Source organism: Quercus lobata, chromosome 1 (assembly GCF_001633185.2).
Source record: "Quercus lobata isolate SW786 chromosome 1, ValleyOak3.0 Primary Assembly, whole genome shotgun sequence".
Lineage (NCBI taxonomy): Eukaryota > Viridiplantae > Streptophyta > Magnoliopsida > Fagales > Fagaceae > Quercus > Quercus lobata.
The window spans coordinates 1,059,994-1,067,697 of record NC_044904.1 but is presented as its reverse complement, the minus strand read 5'-3'; positions in this window follow the sequence as shown (position 1 = coordinate 1,067,697).

Sequence of the window (7,704 nt, the reverse complement as noted above, 5' to 3'; positions counted from 1 at the left end):
TTTTTTTTAAATTTCATTTCGCTATAACTCAATTGTCAAAAAATCTAGTTTTACATTGAAACTCGATTTTCTAAAAATCGAGTTTCAAAACAGGAGTATATTCTTAAATAGTTTTAAACATGGAGCATTTTACTGGAAAGTTTGTGAGAAAGGGGTAAAACCTCATTTTGGCCCAAGTTCAAGAGGTATTCCTTCGTCTCCTCAAATGCCCTTTGATGCTCCTTGTTTCATACAAAGTCTTCTAGACTTTAAACCGAATAAATGGAGAAAAATTTACTTCTTGCCACTTTTTAAATGAACCTCCTTCTACAATACGTGACAAAGTAAAGGGTTGTTTGGTTTTAAAAAACCATCACTCATCACTTCTTACTCAATTTTCATCACCCATCACTTATCACTCTATAACTCATCACTTATTACTAAAAATACCACAACTTCCTAAGGTGGCATGTTTGGCACTTGTTTCCAATTTTGATAACTCAAAAAAGTTTACTTTTTATGGGACCCACAGATTGACTTGGTGCAGCTTTTAATTTTACTTTTTTTTCCCCCTTCAACCCCCAATACCCAAACTCACCAAACCCAGTGAAAAAAAAAAAAAAAAAAAAAAAAACCCAGGAAACCAATGTGGAAAGGAAAAAAGAAAAAAAAAAAAGAGAAGAATAGAGAAATCAGGCCCAGACCCAGCGTGAAAGGAAAAAAAAAAAAAAGAAGAAGAAGAAGAAGACCACCCAACGTGAAAGGACAAAGAAAAAGAAAAAAAATAAGAAGATCGGATTTGACTACTTACATGTTGTGAGTCCTTCAAATATGTGTGTATTTATCAAAATGTCATCATAACTCTATTTCCATAATTTGAAAATATCTAAAATGTATTTTCAATTTTCATAACTCATCGCTCAAAAATCAGAGAATTAAGTGATGGAAACAAAAACTGAAAACACATCCAAACAAACTACTCAGCCGTGGGACTCACCAATTTTGAGTTATAGGTGATGGAAACAGAGTTATAGGTGATGGAAACTAAAAATCCAAACAACCCCTAATAATTGGAGATATTTCTCATTTGAGGGTGACTTAGTTTGAATAATGGTTTTAGCTAAATTTTTATCAACTTCCATGCCTCGAAAATTCAAGAAGTTTCCTACACTAACTCCGAAAACATACTATAAACAACTCATTTTTAGTTGATGTTTCCTCATTTGAAAGAATGATTTTTCCAATTCCATTGAATCACTATCAAAATCTTTGAAATTTTTTTTTTTTTTTTTTGAGATAAACGATAGAAAAATCTTTGAACTTTAACACTACTTCATTGATATATACTTCCTTAAATTGTCCTATCATATCATGGAATATTTAGAGTCTGTTTGGATGGGGGTGTTTTTGGATCATATCACTCAGTTTTCAAAATTGAGTTCTCAAAACATGTGGGTCCCACAAAAAAATTCTTGTTTGGCTTAGTTTTCAACCCTTGTTTCCATCACTCAAAACTCAAATATTTGAGTTAGAGTGATGGAAATAGGAAACAACAAATGGGTGTTTTCAAAAACTAAAATAGGAAACTCAGTGGCACCAACGTAAATATTCGGACTCTGTAGGGCCCATAACTTATGTGTTGTCATGTCAGTTCAGAGCCTGCTTGGTATTACCGTTGCAAGCACCACCACAACAAACCTAGCGTTGCCAACAACCACCATGAAATTGAAACTCAGCCATCGCCAAAACACCAAAATCAACCCACAAAACCAACTACCAATCCACACCACCGAAACACAAAACCAGCCCTAACCGATTCAAGCCACACCTCCACCACTCTCCATACCAACCACCATTGGAACTAAGACACAAGAATTGAGACCGAGAAACAACTGAAACCCAAAAACCCAATCTCCACCGTGACTTAAACTAGATCTCCATCGTGAAACCCAGCCAACACCCAAATGACCACCACCGAAACCCACCATCACCAATCCGAACTTAGCAACCACTGAAACAACCCACCACTTCAAACCCAATAACCACCAATTCAAACCAACAAAAAACAACTAAGAAAGAAATAGAGAAGAGAAAAAAAAAATTTAAATACAGATTGAAGAGGGGAGATACAGAGAAAATTGAGGGTATGAAACTGAAACTAAAATTGAAATTGAAAAAAGAAAGAAGATCAAACAGAAGAAGAGAACCTGTTGTGCGCATGCATTAATGTGAGAGGCGAGGGAAGAACGGTGTGGTTTTCACTGCTTTGTGCTCACTGCCCCTAACCACGATCCCAATTCAGCGAAGGGTTTTGGCATAAAATCATGGTTTAGAAAGAGGTGTGTTAAATGGGTATTGTGAGTAAGAAACTGAAATTGAAAAAAAAATGAAGGAAGATCAAAAAGAAGAAGGGGACCTATTCTATTGTGCTTGTGCGTTAATGTGGGAGGCGAGGGAAGAAGAAGGTGGTTTTCTGATGGGATAAAATGAGGGAGAGGAAAAAAGGAAAAGAAGAAAAGTTTGTTCATGTAGGCAGGAGACAATTTCACCACTGTGTAATGTCAGTGGGTGGGGTCCACAGCTTTGGCAAAAGTTGAGTTAAAAAGATGAGATATGTGATTGAGTTTTTAAACCAAACAAGAGTTTTGGGGTTTTTTCAGTGAAAGTGGGATTTGAGTTATGAGTAATGAGTTTTAAGTTTTAGTTATGAGTTTTAAAAATTGAGTTAAGAAAACTGAGTGATGGGGAAACCAAACGGGCCCTTATTTTTTGGTTGATATGTTGAACTATGAGTGTGCATGAGTCAAGTTGGAGGGTTTTTTCCAACCCAACCCAACCTTGTAGCGATGAGAAATTCCTAACTTATTACATGTGTAGAAACCAACCTAATCCAATTCACATGGGTTGAGTCAGTGAGTTAGGCATACATGTCTTATGATTTGTAAAAAAAAAATTAGGCTTCATTTTAAACACTATTTCCATTAAATTTTTTTAATTCATATAATATGTTTAAGTTATATTCCAAATTCCCAAGTTCATCATAATTAATTCTCAAAATACTGAAATCAATCCAAAAAAAAAAAAAATAAAAAAATAAAATAAGGGTGATAAAATAAACTTATATACAAACACCTGATGGATTGAGTTGGGTAAGGTGGATTGAAAAAACTATCTCTAAGGGCTCTAAACCCACCTTGCAGCCTTTACTTAGAACTATGAGCGAGCTTAGAAACATTCTTTTACCCTCCAAACTATACTCCAAATTTTCCAATACGTTTCACACGTGGGTTTGTACCACATAAAGATAAAGAGTGAAAAAGATAATGGGCCCAATATTAGTTGGGCTTTTTATTTTTGCATGGGCTGCTTATATAGGCCTAACAAAAAATGGGCCTTAACTTAAATAACCTTTTTTTTTTTTAAATTAATGAGAAAATCCCAAGTATTTGATGTACCTAGGATACTTTTTTTTTTCTTTGTTAAGATTTTGAATCTAAAACTTAACAAAACCTAATTCACCCAAATGCAAATAGGTTCATGTGATTAAGGTGGAATTGTGTGTGTGTATATATATATATATATATATATATATTTTTTTTTTGGGGAGGAAAATTAGGGTGGAAAGTTGATATCGGTGACCATGTTGATGAGACATAGCTGCTACACCTGCATACTTCCATATTTAGTAATTTTGATTGGGAAATGCTAACAAATGTCTTTAGTGCATTAGTTAATAATCCATTTAAAAAAAAAATTTATAGGAAAAGAAAAAAAAGTAATTAATGTTTTGACAGCTTTTTTCATTTCCCATAAAAATAGTGTTAAAACTTTCTAGTATGACCCATTTTGATTGGTTAGGTGAGTACTCTGATGACTCAAAAGGATTGCAGAAGCTACACTCAAAATATAATGGGACTCCTTATTCCTATATATTATCTACGGAAGTGACAAACAAAGTTCCTTAAAACTATGACTAGTTTAATCAAATTTCCTAGTGATGGTTGATGACTCGGGACTCGGAAAATTTTATACAAGAGCTAGCCAATGACGACCTACAATTAATATTATTAAAAGGAATCTAGATTATTTATCGTACGTACCTAAGTGTCTTGTTTAATCTCCTAGTGCTAGTGGAAGTGGTGTGTTGTCTCATAACTTCTAGCCTCTGAATTGGGTCGTACCATATTCACATAATACTAAAACTTATATACAAATTTCTTAAGACATTTTAGTTAGAAATAAAGGAAAAAAGAAAAAGAAAAAGAATGTTTTCTTTTTCGATTGAAAGATACTAATAAAGATAGAATGTTTTCTGTCCATGCATGAATGAGTAAATTCTGTCGTTTTGTTTTGGGACTTATTCATTGAGCAAACTACATGATACTTTCTTTTGTCACTTATTCATTGAGCAAACTACATGATACTTTCTTTTGTCACTTTTTTGTTGGTTCTACATCCAAGGGATTTACTTTAAAGCTTTTTAAGGAACACAATTAATGCATGCCTTTCAAATAAAAAGATGTTAATGCTACTTTTACAATATTTTCAAAACAATTTTACAAAAAATCTTAGGTATTAAGTTGTTCTTGGTTATAATTCGGGTTACTACTAACATAAATTTTTTATCTACTAGTAATAATTTGTCATAAAAAATTTGTTATGAAAATATTGTGAATTTAACATTTTTCCTTCTAAAATTATTTCCTTTAATTAAAACGCAAATAAAGAAAATGAAAAATTAATAAGTTCTAAAATAAAAATAAATAAATGTTATTTTACTAAAGTTGTAATTATAACCAAATTTATTACTTTATAAAGGTTATATATTATGGGACATTCCAAAATGAAATATAAGACTCACAAAAAGGGAATAAATGGATTAATTTATAATTAGAAGGGCTCTAGAATTGGAGAAATTATAAGGTCTTCATGATAGACAAGTGACGTTGCTGAGTTAGATTTTTTTTTTTTTTAAAAACAGAAATTGATTACTGACTTAGCAATTTTAAACAAGTGAGAGTTTTTTAGTGGAATGATGGACAACTATTGTGGTCCACCAAAAGACAGTATAATTTCTCCTGAAATTGACATTGTCAAGAACTTAATGGTAACTTTGACTTCGTAAATCATTGCCTTTTCTTCTCTAAAGGAAATGTCCCATTAAGATTAATTTCATTTATTGCACTACATATATAGAAAGCCATCAAGTGCTTCCACCTTTGGCTGGTCTTCAAGAACGCATCCAAAATCTTTTTTTTAGTTGAAACTAAAAAAAAAAAAAAAACTCTGGAAACCTTTTATGTTTTAAATATCAAAAAGGCTTTTTTTCCCCCTTTGTTGGACTAATATTTTTTTTTTTTGTATGTGGCCGAAGAAGAGAAGCAATTGAATAAGTTAATCTCTTTGTTTTAGGACTAGGCAAAAAGTGTTTAACCTATATTCCCAGTTTATTGTTAGAAACTTAAGATAGAGCTAGCATAAGCGTATAGTATAAGAAATAGCAAGATTAATTTTTTTGTTAAGTATAGCAACCCTTGTAAGAACCACTTGCATATAAAGAAACATATTTTATAGGATATCTTTGCTATCCCATGTAGATTAATTACTATTATTTGTGTCCAACCGATTGATGGACCTCATATTGGATTAACAAATAGATTGGCACATCATAGACCCAAGCATCCAATTATTCTTGTCATTCTTGACACTGTATTACATTATATGAGCAATGGTCCACAATTGATGCCTGGTGAGGTGAAATAAAATTTGACCTATATAGGGCCTAAGCAACGACTGAGCTAGGGGGGTTTGCCACCCCTGCAATTATAATTTTGGTGATATATATACAAATATATATATATATATATATATATTCTTAAACAAGATTTTTAATTATATGAAATATATATATATATATATATATTCTTAAACAAGATTTTTAATTATATGAAAAATAGCATTATTATTATATTTTAAATATTTTTATATATAATATTAGATTTCAAATTCTTTTTACAATAATTTATTAACCTTTACAAAAATTTGTATATAAACAGTAAAATATGATGATAATTATATATATAAAAAACTCCAACATCTAATATTGTTTTAAGATAAGCTCTAGAAGTTTCGAATGAATACCAATATTCGTATTTAAATATATATGAAAATTTTGATGAAAATATTATGCATGTGACAAAAAAAAAAAAAAAAACTTATCTTTTTATGCATTTTCTTATATTAAAATATCACATTATATTTAAATAAATAATTTTTTTTTTCTTTGTATATCTATTCACATGCATGTGTGTAAATGCGTGTGTCAAATATAAATTTTATCTCATTAGCTCCGCCATTAGTCCAAGGTTAATTAAAACATAATTAGTTCAATGATATGGTTAATATTTGGGATAGTATTATGGGTAGATTAGCGGATTCATCCTGTTATTTTTGAACCGACAGGTAAAGAGCAATGAAGATGTTGGAATAATCATCTCTAGGAAGGGTAATGCGTGTAAGGCTGAAAGCTCATAAACAAAAGGAAAAATGTAGCCATGTAGGCAAAGCACTATGAAAGTGGAATATGTCAATTTTCTTCCAAGTTCGATTTTACCATTGTGACACACTGACACTAGGTACCTTCCCCCCTCCCACCAAGAAAAAAAAAATGAAGAAGAAGAAGAAGAGAAAGACAATTATGTAAGCAATCTGGAAAAGGTGTCAAAAAAATGAGGGTTTATATATGGTCACCATAGAATTAAATTGTCCTTTTCTTGTAGTTGAAAGACTTCACTATCACCCACAAGATTATGAGAAGTGTTGAGCATGTTACTTGCTTCTGACTTCTGAACTTAGCTCTTGCTAGTGAAATTTGATTAAAAATGTATAACTTAGTTGAGATTGCAACCCGAACTAAATTCTTACTTTTATGATCACATCAAGGGAGGACAATATGTCTTCCAATTACAATTCATGAGTAGTACAAAAGGCAAGTAATCCTAGTGTTAGAATTGTGGATGGATGGGCTGCTTGAAATTTAGCTTATTGATAATGGCTTGGCACTCGAAGCTTCCGAACATTTGTTGTCATTGAAATTTTCAATTAAAATATCACACTATACAATACATCAAGGACTCCTCTTCTATGAAGAGAATGAGCTTAAGAAAACATTTATTTGAAAGTAACCTAAATGAAACATAAATTTTAAGAGTGTAGAGATTGTTATTGACTTATTGTACGTATACCATGGTAATGTTGGAATTTGAGTTGGCTTTGAGGTTATATCTTATTACAAAAATATTTAAAATATATATATATATATATATAGTTAGTTAGTTAAATAAACTAGCTAATGAAACATATATATTATGGTGATAATATTAATTATAAATTTTGGAGTAGGACATGGAAGGAGGAATGGAAAAAGTTGAGTACCCAAAGTGGAAAGAATTCAAAAATAGCACTCATTGAAACCCAAAAGCTCAGGAATTGGTTCTGAATATTGCTAGGGCAAGAAAGAAAGAGAAGAAGGAACCGTAAGCATTAAATTTGCTAAAAGGAAAAAAACGTCATGACAGGGTGGGATTGATGTCATCATATACAAAACCCCACCCAAACCCAAAGCCTTCTCGTGGGGTTGTGGTAGTGCTAGTGCAGCTATCATCAAATGTTTGAATAGGGTATTTTAAAAAAACTAAGTTCCACAACATCAAATAAATAAATAAA